The sequence below is a fragment of the Barbatula barbatula genome (genome assembly GCF_947034865.1).
Source record: "Barbatula barbatula genome assembly, chromosome: 22".
Classification (NCBI taxonomy): Eukaryota; Metazoa; Chordata; class Actinopteri; order Cypriniformes; family Nemacheilidae; genus Barbatula; species Barbatula barbatula.
The window spans coordinates 8,685,865-8,700,891 of record NC_136785.1 but is presented as its reverse complement, the minus strand read 5'-3'; positions in this window follow the sequence as shown (position 1 = coordinate 8,700,891).

Here is a 15,027-nt window from a genome sequence, read left to right as displayed (position 1 = left end):
CACAACTAGCACAATGTGTCATGCAAAGGAACATTATGCCACTACAGACATAATTACAGTAGTCACATAAAGCAGCAGACAGTCATAATGTTGGGCTAATTGATCTATTCATTTATTCTGCTCAGGAGGTATCAGTGAAGCATCGATATCAATGGACAGAGCTGGTTTTCACATCTACACATTATCTGGTTGAAAGGCAGGCATAGACTTTTTGTATTTTAATCGGTGAAGCACTTCTGTGTTTCTAAATATAAAGTAAAATCCAGAGCCTTTATAAATGAACGGTGCTGTAATATGATTGCCGGCTAGGGCTTTGCTTTCTTATGCTTGAAATACTGCTCAGAATTCAGCAAATAGTGTGGAAAAACATGTTTAGTTAATGGTTTCTTTGTATCTTGAGTATCCTGACTCTAATACAAATTATAATCCTTGCATAAAATTTATTTCTACGGTATAATTGTGACTTCATTATGAAAGCAGACTTACAATATTGATGCTGTTACAATTTTAATGATTGACGATTCTAATGATTGTTTTGCCAGAATTATTGACAGATTAAAACTCAGAATGTGAATGAATTATTCAGATGTGGAGCTGTCAGGGTTGTGGGTGAAGGGTTTTGAGGCGAGGACTCAATTGCAGGAATTCTCTGGCTTTTATGTAATAAAATAAAACAAGCAAGCAACGAAAACTACCCCGTGGGGGAAAAACACAACTTGTAGCTTGACTGGCTAGGCAGGACAAGGCAAAACAGGAGCTGGCAAGACACACAATTAGTAACAAGACAAGAACTGGAACAGGACTGCAAACAAAAGGGAAATAAATAGGACAGCAAATATGGCAGGTATCAAGGAGAACAGGTGGAGCCACTGGAGCAATAATAAGGTTTCAAGATGGGCGGGGTCAAGACAATAGCCATGAACAGAAAGCAGTGTCAGTCCTCTGTTACGAAAACCAAGAATAAACTTGACCAAATTGATGGAACCCTGACACTACCCCAGCCCAGTGGGATGCCTCCTGCCATCCCCATTGAGGAACACAAGACCAGTTCACATGACAATAGTGGATGGGTGGTAGGAAAGCCAAGCCAGTGCCGGCAGGACAGTCCACAAAGTCTTTACAAAGTTCAGAGGCCACCCAATTGAATGGGGAGGGTTGAGCCAGGGAGGATCAGACGGGTCTGGAATCCTAGAGGAAAACCAGAGAGGCTTAGGCAGGTCTTGAGTCCTATCAGAAGAACAGAGGGTAGCTGGAGGGATGTATGAAGGATGCTCCGGCATGTCTGGAGTTTTGGCTGAGGACCAGGGTGGTTCAGGCCACAAGGGCGGGCCAGATACAGCAAACAACTTTGGAAGACCTGGCAGGGCATAATACTTGGGCACAATCAGCAGGGCAGGATTCTTGGATACGGTCAACAGGGCAGGGAAAGCAGACTGGCCAGACTTGGGCATGACAGGGACCAGAGTGAGGATTGGAAACATCATAAAAGTGACAGTCTGATGGGATGCTTTGCCAGTGTAGTGGGCAAGGGTTTAGCTAGACTTCAGGGCGTGCACAGGAGTCATGGTGGAGTGTTACCAGGGCTTTGGATGGACTCTAGAATAGTCTCTGGACCAGCAAGGGGTGAAATTAAGAATGCGATCATAGAGGGGGCTGGAGAGAGTGGAATCTGGTGGATGATGCACACCCTTCTTCCGATGACTCCTCATTTGTCCAGTTCATTCTGTCAGGTTGTGGGTGAAGGGAATGAAGTGAGGACTCAATTTCAGGAAGTCTCTGGCTTTTATTTAATAAAATAAAAAAGCAACAAAAACTACCCCTTGGTGGAAAAACACAACTTGTAGCTTGACTGGCTAGGCAGGACAAGGCAAACCAGGAGCAGGCAAGACACACAATTGGTAACATAAGACAACGAACTGGAACAGGACTGCCAACACAAGGAAAATAAATAGGACAGCAAATAAGGCAGGTAACAAGGAAGAACAGGTGGAGCAACTGAAGCAATAATAAGGTAACAAGATGGGCGGGGTCAAGACAATAGGTATGAGCACATGGCAGTGTCAGTGCTCCAAGAATAAACTAGACCAAATTGACAGAACCCTGACAAGAGCAAAAATAATTTTATCCCCAATTTGCTGAAAATATGTTTGCCAGCGGAAAAAAAGGAACAAATAATTAAATTTCACATAGGTTATTTTTCCTTGCTCATACTTTAAAAGGCTCTCTGCATTTTCTGTTCATTATCCATATTGCCTGGAGAAAGAAAGTGTTTTGAACAGTGGTTTGTAGAATTTTGATGGCACCAAGTGGAAAGTGAATTTAAAACAGAGCACTATTCATTTCCAACAGGACAGAATGTAAAAATGAATAGGGTTTGAGAGCAAGATAAGTCTTTCATTGTCGGAGCAGATCTATCTAAATTGAATCAGTATTCATTGGAAAATTCTTGTTGAAATGTGGAATGTGACATTTTCCTGCTTTATAATAGCATGTTTCGAAGTTGGTGAGAACCGATCATGAATACAAAGTAGAGAGACATGGAAATGAAATGTCCAAGTCATTTATGTCCAAGCTAAATGACTCCTCTTGTGTCATGAGACACTTGAAGTTTGAAAGATTTTTCTGTTAGTCAAAGACTTGGTCCTGTGGCGCAATGTTACTTTTATTTTACTATAAATTTAGGTTATTTCTCCTAAAACAATCATTGCGAAATTAAACAAGACTAGCGCCGGGTATAACACAGTTACAAAAGTGTGATAATACAGAAAAAGCTTAACAGTTCTGACACATTGTCTCCAACTCACTTCCCACTGGTATTCACCTGTACAGCTGGGGGTTGATGGGTAAACGTAGCATGACTGCATTACTACCATCTGTCCTCCATAGTTAAATTCGAGCATTGGGCTGTTTAATAGAAAAAATGTCTGTATTAAAGCCATGCTGACTGTTAAATTGTATTATTCCTTTTTTATTGTTAGTGGCTAATACCACTGTTCAATTCTTCAATCTGTTTTAGATACGCAATGGTCCACAGGGGTCACCCTTTGCATTTGAACCCTCAAACATTGATATGTCGGAGACACTATGCTCTACTTTAATGTCTAGGAACAAAGAAGTTTATACATTGCTAGTCAGGTCATAATTTGATAGTGCTCTTTGATGGTAGGATTATCAAAGGTCGCGATCCCTTTGAAAGGTTCCCTTTTAACCATTCTCTCTTCAGAATAGACGCATGATAAAAGAATCCAGACGGAAAATATTAAAAACGTTCTTCCGCAGATTGGCTGTTGGTGTCATTCAAGGCCTGGCTAATATCAAAGAACAGATGAAGAAAGTAAAATGTAATAAGGCTTTCTATAACAAACCTTTTTAACAAAACTTATAAAGGTTGCTAAATGAACCTTATAGTTTGTCACTTCTGTGACATACTGTATAGTTTTTATCTGTCCCCAAATTAAAGAGGACTTTTGTATACTGCAAAAACAAAGTAACCTAATAAGAAAAGACTGGAAGGCTCACAAACGGCTTGGTAAAGATATAAATCATTGTATGCCACACTTTTTATTACCTTTCACTGCAAGCACAAGTCATATCAAAACAGCTGCCCATCACAGGTGTTCACTAGAGCTGGTATTCCAGACCCTTTGCATTATTAACCTAACTGATGTTGTTATCCACATGGACTGTCACCACGATCCATTTCTGTCTTTGCTGATTTAAAGTGTAATACAGTACAACTGGGTATATGTCTATATAGGCTACCTATAATGAAAGAAAGAAAAAAAGAAAAGGTGAATCACCCCAACCCCAGTTACAGGTACAGCTCAAGTCATTCTATCCTTCAGCAATATTTTATTTTAAAACTATGGACCAGTGCAAAAGCCTGTGTCTAAATTATTTTTCTTTATATCATTTAGAGAGTTAATGTTCATTTTTATTAATAATCATTACAAAAATAAGTGCAGGTAAAAATGTTAGAATCATAACATCGGCAAGCTTTTACGGAAAGCTTTGAAGAACTACGGGAATAAAAGTGTTGTGTAAATAAATAGCTCTAATATATAAATAAACAATATAAAATAAGCAGTGTGTTTAAAAGTTTAAATAAAACACAGAGAGAAGCAAAGAAGAGCAGAATGTTTAGGAGATAATTGGAAGGTCTGTTACTGAGCGTATCTGGACCCACATCCCCCTTATTAAAAGTTTAGTATCTTTAAACACGTATAAATGAACTGCTGAATTCTGCCTACATACTGTTTACATTCAATATCATTCCCTGTTGATATCTGTCTTGTTATTATAGTTCCCTGTTTTGTTATGTTACCCCCTCGTGGTTGTTTGTTTTATCATTTATTATAAAAAAAATCTGTTAACCCCTTAACCGCTGTCTGCACCTGGGTCCTCTGTCCGTGTCCCACCCCCGTGATCATGACACCACATGCACATGGGGGGAAAATTATTTGCCTAAACATTTCGCAAACAAGCGCGTCCCACAAAAACAAGCCATTGTATAAGGTGACATGTCACACCTGACAAACGGACTCGTAAGCAGCACTTAAAGCACTGCTACGTTTTGGGAAACATCCATGTGAAACAACGACAAACGTTCACAAAGTGCTAAGATATATCTTTATCGGGAAACAAAATGGCAGTTATGGTCACAGTATTCTTTTCATTAACATCATTTAACACATTAGCATTAACTTACAGAGAGCAATATGCAGCATTTATTTATCTTTGCTGGTGTTAAATAATAAATACCATAACAATTGTTCATTGTTTGTTAGTGAAACTAATGTTAACAGATAGAATTTTTTTATTAAAAAATTTACATTGTAACATGAACTAAGATTTTTATGTTTTTTAACTGTGTATGCCAGAGTGTCCGAACTTCACAGACTTCCTCAAGTGGACTATATTAGTGAACTAATGTAGGCAATCGTGAATGAGTGTATATTTCAGACACATTCCAGGATTTTTTTAAATTTCAGATCAAGAACCATGACCATTCAGATAGGACTCTTGTCACAGGGTGAGCATCCCCTAGGATGCTATCTCCCATCCAGGTACCAAACAAGCTCAAGCCTGCTTAGCCTCTGAGGGTAACCAGCACAGGGCTTCAAGGGTGAAGTATCTCATCTTCAACATTGCACAATTTTCACGTCAGCTGTAACTCCGGAGTAATTTAATGTTTTTACATTACGTGTGCAATCCCCTGGGATCGAACCCACAACCTTGGCGTTGTTAGTGCCACGCTCTTACCACAGGAAAGTTTTCAGCTACACGACCCCTTCCAGGACAGGTCAAGATGCAAGCTGGATGTAGATCCCTTTTGTGTTTAAGCATCAATATGCATCCTTTTGTAAACGAGCTAGTAAGTCAGGAAACATTTAGAGCTGACAGAATTCCCCTGTCAGTCATTTGCAGTTTTTCACTATACTAAAGACCCAAAGTCCATTTTCCATCTGCCTCTCAGAGTCCTCACACAGAACAATGAGTCCCAGGGTAGCCCCGCTGACTATGTTATCAAAAGCATACAGTATGCGAATGTAAATTCACAGTTCACCGCTGTTATGACAAAGCATGGAGCGAATTGTAAACAAATAAACCAAGCGCATATGGGTGTCTTGGGAACATCTTCATGCAGATACTCGTGAAGTGAGAGGGTGTATCAGAATTTGGAGTTTGTCTCTTGGGGTTTTTTATGGTACTTGGACATCAGATTCCAAAAATATGTGGCAATTGTTGACAAGCTTTAGTTTGAAACCATTGTTTATCTTATCCTCACTATTTTCTTTTTATTATTTTGTAGTTTCTCATGGGTTTAAGTCTCTGGCTCCCACTGTCTGTTTCTTTTTATCTTCTTAAATCCCTCGCCAGTGTTGAGGACTTTGGAAGTCTTGCTTCAGATAGGCCATTTAATTAAAATCATAATTAAAGATGATCTAATCAAGAGAACGCACCTGCCACACTTCAGAAACAGTGAGCGGTGGATGTATTACAGTTGATTGTGTGAAGTGGTACCTTGTTTTCGATTGTTTTATATGGCATATGCTCGAGAGGATCCAGATAATATGGACTGGCTGACATTTAAGATCGATCAAAACACTTGAGAACAAAATCTAAATCTTTTATTTTTCAAATACATTTTAAAACAGAACGCAAAAGCAACGAAATGCTTCATCTGCACAACTCCAGTTAACTCAGATGAGAAATGAATGCTAATTAGCATATTTATCCAAACAAAGGTAGACATTGAAAATAGCATTAAATAAATACATTTTAATTTCATTTAAACAATATGTAATAAAATACATACTCCCATTATCTATTCAATGGCCACTAAATGCTTTGCACTTTCCATACATAAAAGAAGTCGCATTTTTGTCCATCTGTAGGCTATAACCATAAAATCTCCCCAGTCAGGTGTGTGTGTGTGTGTAGGGTACATACGTGTATTAATTTACTTACATGAAAACATGATCACAAACATGATTACAAACATGATCTTTCGTCTTTGCTCTGACAAATCTGCCATTATTTGTTAAATATTGTTTAGATACTGAAATGTATGACAGTTATTCTCTTAATGGACTGATTTACATTTATGCATTTGGCAGACACTTTTATCCAAAGCGACTTACATTCAGTCTTATACATTTTATCAGTATGTGTGTTGCCTGGGAATTTAACCCGCAACCTTTTGTGCAGCTAACGAAATGCTCTACCACTGAGCCACAGGAACCGTAGTAAGCAAGGACAGTCAGTGAAATGTAAAGCAGATTTGTAAACAACAATGTTTCATTGAATTCAAAGATAAAGATGATTAATCATGCTAATAACCTGAGCACTTCGCTTTGACCTCGAGATTTCAATAGAGGCTCCTCACAAACCCTCACATCCAGCATTACGTTTTCCAGTCAGCAGGCTTGTAATTGAATGTCCTCACATTTCTGTCCGAGCAACCTCTACAAAACATACACACAGTGTTAAAACAGTCCCCTGAAAGGATACAGGAAGGTTAGATAGTCCGTACACTCATCGGTGCAGTTAGGATTTCAATCCTTGGTCCAAACGTGAATACATTTTGTACTGATAAACACAAAGGAAGATATTTAGAAGAATGTAAGTAACCAAACATATATCATCCCCTGTTGACTCCCATAGTATTTATTTCCCCTACATATGGCAATAAATGGTAGATGAGATCTGTTTGGTTATTGATATTCTTCCAAATACTTTGTGTTCATCAGTACAAAGACATGTATATAGGTTTGGAACAATAAATGATGACGGAATATTCATTTCTGGGTGAACTATCCCTTTAAGCTTTGCTCTCATAACTTATTACATTAAAGACTCTACACATATTGTTGATTCCAACATTGGTTTATACAGAGCTTTTTTTAAAAAGGGCTCTTTGTTCACAGCTGCAACAGAATTACACATAAAAAAAAACACAGCAATTACAGATTTACCCAGTTAAATCAGATACTGAATCTAATTGTTTTTTTTGCAGAATTCTTTGTATGTTTGGTTAAAGAACAACAAAAGACAGTTAAGAAGCTCCTAACAAAAGACAACAGACCATGGGCTTACTAATGATGTTAAATTATTGTTAATATCTTTATACTTTACTTGTCAGTATCCACCTTAATAAATGTCACATGATTAAACAAAAATGATTACATTTCTTTATCCGTGTTTTATTAACTTTGAATGTAAGCCCCTCAGCTGTGCTCCACTCATTTTAATGATCACCTCGAGCAATTATCTAAAGACTTGTGCTATCTCTACTAGTCAATTAGGCTGTACGGCTACAAAAACATCCCTGCGATGGCCTGAACTCAAATTATACGTGGATATTTGTTATAGTCTTGGAGCAATGAATATTCAGTACAATTTCCTCCGTGTTCACACACTTCAAAATACACAATTGTCCCAGTGAGGCAGCTGGTGAAACCTTATTTGGGACTCACAGGGTTGACTTCATGCGAGTTTCCTTCTGTGGTATAGCTGGTATGATATATTAAGATATAGTATCAAAATTACTAACACATAACATGTTCCACCTAGAAATCTCCACATAGTTCAAGTGCATTTAAGAAAAGATAGCATTGTGTTAATATTTGGTTATGGTAAAAAAATATGTTTGACAATATACTGCACATGTTAACCTTTCACAAATTTGAGAAATCTAAAACTTATCTCAGCAAACAGTACAGATTTACCATAAACAAGCAAAATCAAATACACAGTAATGGTTGCGACCTTCACACCTGCAGGCTTCACACTAGTGAGTGGAAATTTTACGTTTGAATCATATATATTCTCTGTGTGCAGGAGGAAAGAGCGCCCCCATCGCCCCAACACAATGCTAATGAAATGCGCAACAAGCTTAACATGTTCCAATTTATTGAACTAAAAAGTATTATCAGAGTAATAAGTTGTATCTAAAATACAAACTATATACATCAAATAACAGAAAGTTCTAAAATAAAGAAAATAAAAGTGCAGCTGTGCACTACTAATTTCAAAAATAGAAAAGATATAAAAGTGCCATTTTGAAATCTGTAAAAAAAACATTTAAATATGGCCGCGAAAGTTTGTTCCGTTACAATTAATATGCCGATGTCACGTTATTTTGGCACTTCGGTTCCAGGTTATATTTTTCTCGGGGTCTCATATCTAATGTTTTTTTAATATAGACTCCATGTAGACTAGTAATGATTCCCCCTTAATGTTTCCATGGCGACGCGTCATATTTGTCACGTGACACACCGCAGCCACGCCTTAATTTCCTTTTTTATTTCAAAATATTCACAAACTTGCTTACCACGTCATCAACTATCTGATATTCCGATTGTCAAAAATGTGTAAGTGAGTGTGTTTGGTCATTTATAAATAATCTTGATCTACGTGAGACGGGTGCCACCATGTTTCTTTGCGACGCAGTTCAGTTTTGTCTGTCATCAGTTTCTCCCGAAATACATGCAAGAAAGTGGCCGGTGAACTCCGAGAACTTTAACTCTTGTAAACTTTATAGTTACTTCCACTATGTTTGTCTGATGTGAATAACACACGTCGTCAAATTATATTTGAATAGATTGTTATTGCTGCTTCCACAGACATGAGTGTGTATCTTACAAACTCCAAATGTATTGTTTTACTAGTGCTTATGTGTATTTAAATGGCTGAAACCTAAAATAAACATTATTAGGTGGAAAATACTGCATAGTTGTGATATATGACAGCGCTGAGCTCGTCCGTCTCTGGCTCAGCGCAAACCAACGCGCGAAAGCACAATTTGAATCTGGCAGTCACTGAACATTCTAAATCTCATATCTGGGAGTTTATCTGCAGGGACACGGAAATAATATCCCATATATGGGACCAAACCGGATACCGTTAAAAAATTCTGTAGCGAGGTAGGCGGGACGAGAGCCGGGTTTCGAGGCCGGTGTGTGAATGATAACGAGCGTCAGCTGTACGCACACCGTACTATTGGGTTTCGACACCAGTGTAAAGTTCCATGAAGGGAAGGAAGGAGGCGGGAACCGGCGAACATTTAACATATTTAATCAAATCAAATAAACAAGGACGTAAAAGACAAAACACAAACACATTTTCCGGGCCTGGTCCTCTCTCGCTGACGGTCCGGTCGCTCGTCCACTTATGCTTCACAATCTCCATCCGTGAGACCAGACCGGTGCGCGTACAGATGACGCTCGTTACCATTCACGCACCGGCCTCGAATCCCGGCTCTCGCCCCGCCGACCTCACTACAATTTCATTTGTAACCCTGAATACAAAATTCCGGAAGATTTGATCTCACGTTTCCATATAAGGCATACAAAGGAACATTTCCTCCCGTTTGGCGCGCCCCACCTGCCACGTCTCTATTCCCCACCAGTGGGGCGCGCCCCACAGTTTGAGAAACGCTGCCATAAAGGGACGAGAGAACTCTACTCCGGACCCCAAGCTGACGTGATCCCAAAAGAACTCAGTGCAAGGCACAAAAGTGAAAGACGGTGAGTCAGATAAATTTCTAAAAAGTCTGTAGAGCAGGGACTACTCTAAAATAGTAGATTTCTAAAAAGTCTGTAGAGCAGGGACTACTCTAAAATAGTAGATTTCTAAAAAGTCTGTAGAGCAGGGACTACTCTGAAATAATAGATTTCTAAACAGTCTGTAGAGCAGGGACTACTCTAAAATAGTAGATTTCTAAAAAGTCTGTAGAGCAGGGACTACTCTAAAATAGTAGATTTCTAAAAAGTCTGTAGAGCAGGGACTACTCTGAAATAATAGATTTCTAAACAGTCTGTAGAGCAGGGACTACTCTGAAATAGAAAGAACATTTCTAAACAGTCTGTAGAGTGGGACTACTCAGAATCGTGAAAAATGGGACAAGGAAGATCCCCTATGAATATGGATAAACCAACATACAGAGAAATGAGGAAGAGGTGGGGAACGGGAAGTTTACAAGGTGTACCCTATTTAAAAGAAAAAGCAAAATTTCCAGAAAACGGTACATTTAGTACCACAAAATTAGAGAAAATCGCTATAGAAGAGCTAAAAACTACGTTTCCCAAAGCTCTGAACCTGGACAAGATCGCTGCTTGTGTGCAAAAAACGGATGAAAGAGTGGAGGATTTCTTGGAGGAAGTATTTAAAGAACATTCTGGACGTCTACCTGATGCAGACGGACCAGATATTGGTCCGTTCAAAGGACATCTCAGGTCCGCTTTTCTGCGGAACCTCAAAGGAGAGCTGGGACGAGAAGTGGAAAAATCATGCATCGAGCGAGAATGAGCGAGATCGTCCGTCATGCTGTACACGCCGAAAGACAAACAGACAGAATAAGCTTAAGAAGAAAAACACACAAGATAAAGAACTCCACATGGCTCTAATGAATATCGGAGTAGAGCATGGAGGAAGAGGAAACTGGAGAAGAGGAGGTCAATGGCGTGGACGTGGAAGAGGGAGAGGAGGTTTTAAAGCCTCTAGTAATTATGATCCAGTGAAGTGTTTCAATTGCGGAAGAACGGGCACTGGCAAAATGACTGTCTTCAGCCTCTGAGACCACTGAGGTCAAAAGAAAAGGGAGATTGAAGTGAGGAGGTGAGGCATCATTCCGAGGGTGGTGAGTATGATTTCCCCTAGCATATGCAATGAAGAAAAGCTTTTTCCTACAGTATGCAATGAAGATCTGGTTAGCTCACATTCTATGATGAATGAAACCTCTTTCTGAACTTGGCTAAAATGCACAATGCTTTTGTAACTCATGCACAATGCATTTGGTGTAACTCATGAATTTGGCACACTGTGGAAACACAGGAACTTTGTGAAAGCTGATGGTAAAAACATTCTTAATGACACACAAGTTGCTGATATGCTCTCTGCTATTCTTCTTCCATTGTTGTGTGTGACTGTGCTGTGCATGGTCTAGACCACGCGTCAAAAGGGGGGATGTTACAGGCAATGTAATTTTGTGTTTTTGCTCTCAAAATATTTGTGCAGGTCAAAAGAGCAGTAGCAAATGGAGCTGACAACATTACACAGCTTCCAGCCAGGAGTCAAAGATTTCAAGAGGGAGTCGTGGGAAAGACACGCCTCCCACTGCAAAAGGGGTGTCCAAGGAGTGGCAGCTCCAACCGTATGGCTCTTCGCAATGGTCGTGCAAGCGACAGGAGGGGCTGCTGGTGCTTGCAAAGGGAATCAACTGTTCGAGTCGGGACGCATCGAACCCCGAGAAATTAGAGATTATAGAATTTTGTTTCTGTGCAACAATATATTCCAAGTTTTATAAAATGGTATGGGGAGGGACAGTGTTACCCTAATTCTGCTAGGTCCTGGGGAACAAATATGTATTTGTATAGAGGTACATGTACCTCAGATGATGTGTTGGATAAGGCAATAGAATTTTGGAAAATGTGGGGCATTATGTCCCCTGGGACGGCCAAATAAAAAGGGAAAAAAGAACGTTTTCGACCAGCGCTAACTCAGAAAATGTTTATTATGAGGGAACGGGAGCAACTCCCGAACTGAGAGTAAGAATATGGAATCTGACGATGGAAGATGCAGGGCAGTATTGGTGTATTTGGTCAACAGAGGGGAAGGACACAGGTTGTTGCAGCCAAGGAATTTACAGCCTGTTGAAGTGGTGGAATTGCTAAGGTTGGAAAGTGGGGCTCAAGCAGGTGGTGTTGCCGATTCTTGTAGGGTGGTTGTTGGTTATGATTATGTTACCATGTTTAATTCACTGTTTTAAGAACTGTTTAGATAGAAGAATGAAACCTGTAAGAGAAAGGGCGTTGCTCATCTTACATGGTCAAAGTATAAACATTTTGGTTATCATATATGATTAAAGGGGGGAATGTAATGGAAATTTGTGTCTCGCTCTTGATGTGTCTGTCTATATGTTTATGATGTGTTTATCTATATTTTCATTAAAATGTTATCATGTTGTTCTCAATACGCATCCTACCACTCTGCCTGATTCTTGGGGGGGTCACGTTTGAATCATATATATGTGCAGGAGGAAAGAGCGCCTTGTCTCTGCACCATGCTCATTGATGCAGATTAAATGACAATAAAATACTTTGCAATGTACTTCCATTTTTCTCTGTGTATTTAACCTATATTATGTTTTAATTCCCATTTAGTTAATAAAATGTGTTCAATAGTAGGAGTAATGAATAAGCCACGTTGCCTTTTGGATCAAAGAGACAAGTTTCGAGTAAAATGAAGGGAAATTATGGCAGAGGGGGATTGAGCTTTTGTTATAGAAGCCTTAGCATTATCATTCGAAGGCAATATTTTGTCTTCAGGATTTATTGAAAAGGCAGCCTCTCATCCCCACGTAGAGAGCATACATCCGCAAACTCTGATGCGGTATGAAATAATCATCGCCAAATCAGAGAGTGGGACTGGAGAAAATGAATTTTCTTTTACAATAAAAGAGAATTTGAAGAGCCACACTCGAGTGAGGCATTTTAATACAGTATGGCTCATTAAACTCTGCTGACTTGGCCTGGGTGGCAGATGAACATTAGCTTCACAGCTCATAATGTGGAACTGCAGTCTTGAGGCAATTTGGGTGCTCCGCAGACCCCATGAAGCTCTGAAAGTACTTTTTATTCTTAGCAGGACTGTCAATCATAATGCGAACTGAAAATCCTCAGACTGTAATATATGTTGATCAATGAATAGAACGGTAAAGATGACCATCAATCTCATACCGGTCATAATCATTTAGATGAGAATGGAGTGGGTGAGGGTTTGGGAAAAAAAGTCGATTTGGATTCTGCTTTTTAATATTTGAACATGCAACAGGTTTGTGTGCATAAACAGTTCCAGATATAGATTACGCTTTTAAAATGTAAATTCAAATGAACCTCAAGTTCATGTTTCTGGTTGTGATAATCAAAATAGAGGTGGTGAATGCATGCATTTCAGATATCAAATAAAACCTGCTCTTAATCAATTAGCACAAGCTTATTAACAAGCTCCTATTCTGGGCAGGAGCTGCTATTTTCAGATTAGTTAACAAAAACACTGATTCTTTAATTGTGTGAATAACTGTCCATCAAAAAGTGTATCTAACTGCGAACAGCTGAACTTCACTTTTCACTTTTAAAGGTCCTGGTATTGCCAAACCTTATCTCAAGTTAACATTTTATTACTGCGCAGATAATGTATCAATACAGACAGGTCTAATTGGTTCCACCGGAGCCAAATTTCTGTTCACATTAATGTCATTTTGTGTTTGTATGAACGTTTTTTCAAAGTGGTCTCTGATATTTCAAAGAACAACCTGTGGCTTTAGTAAATGAAGATTCTTATTTGCCCCATCCTGTTAGCTAACACTAGGGATTTAATTAAACCTGGGAAGGAAAAATAATGGTTTTAATATAATTAATGAATCAAATTTAATTATTAAAACTGAAATGCATTTATTATGGCGCAGGAGGAATATGATCTGTTTTTGACATGGGGTTTTATTGGAGAGAGCTGTTTTCTGAATCCAAAGAATTAAACATGCGTCCTTGACAATTTCTCATGGAGTTTGGCTATGGCAATTTTTACATTCTATTACAAAACCAAGGAAACACGTTTTCATTAGGAATGGGTGCAATCCAAGGACTTACTACTTGTAAGTCACTTTGGATAAAAGCGTCTGCCAAATGAATAAATGTAAATGTAAATGCAAGGACAAACACGATATTCCTTCATGCTTTTCATACAAAGCCTTTATTGTGTTGCATAGAAACTTGGCTCTGTTGAAACTGTGTGTGAAAAACATCTCAATGTCTAGTATCATCTAGTTCTTTAATATCCTATTAAAAATGAAGAGCCAATGTGTAAGTCCCTTCGCCACTTATGACATGTTTAGTTGATGTTTTTGTAACAAAAATGCCCATCCTTTCAGAAGCTTGGCCCAATCTGCCTCCACCCAGAGCCGTTGAGAGAGAGGATGCATGAACCGCCTTTGCTGTGAAAAAACTGTTCCATAGCAGTGAACAGAGTTGGCGCGACTCTCTCTCTCAGCGACTCTGCCCTCGTCCTGCCACCACACCACATACAGTAACAGCCAATCACAAAATGAATGCGATATTAAACATTTTTTTGGCATGACAGTATTAGCTCATTTAATTCGCTACCATTGAGGTTAACGGACCTGCAGAATTACGAAGCAGTATAACGGCAGTTAAAACGAATTAACTAGAACTATTTGTGAATTTGTGAATTTTATTACAATACTTTAGTAGTCTAAACGAACTACAGAATGAAATTCTTGTTGACAGAACAATGCTGTGTAAAAAGCTGCCAACTGAAGCTGATGCTAAATATATACATAAGAATGTAAAAATAAAAAAGTTACACAAAGTTAATACTAGACGTAAGAATAATTCAAAAAGCTAAAAAGTTCTTTCGTAAATAGTTTGTTTATAGTAAATATATTTATATAGTTACCCCCCCCTCCACCCTCAAAATCACTTGGCCCACCTTTCATCTCATATCTGG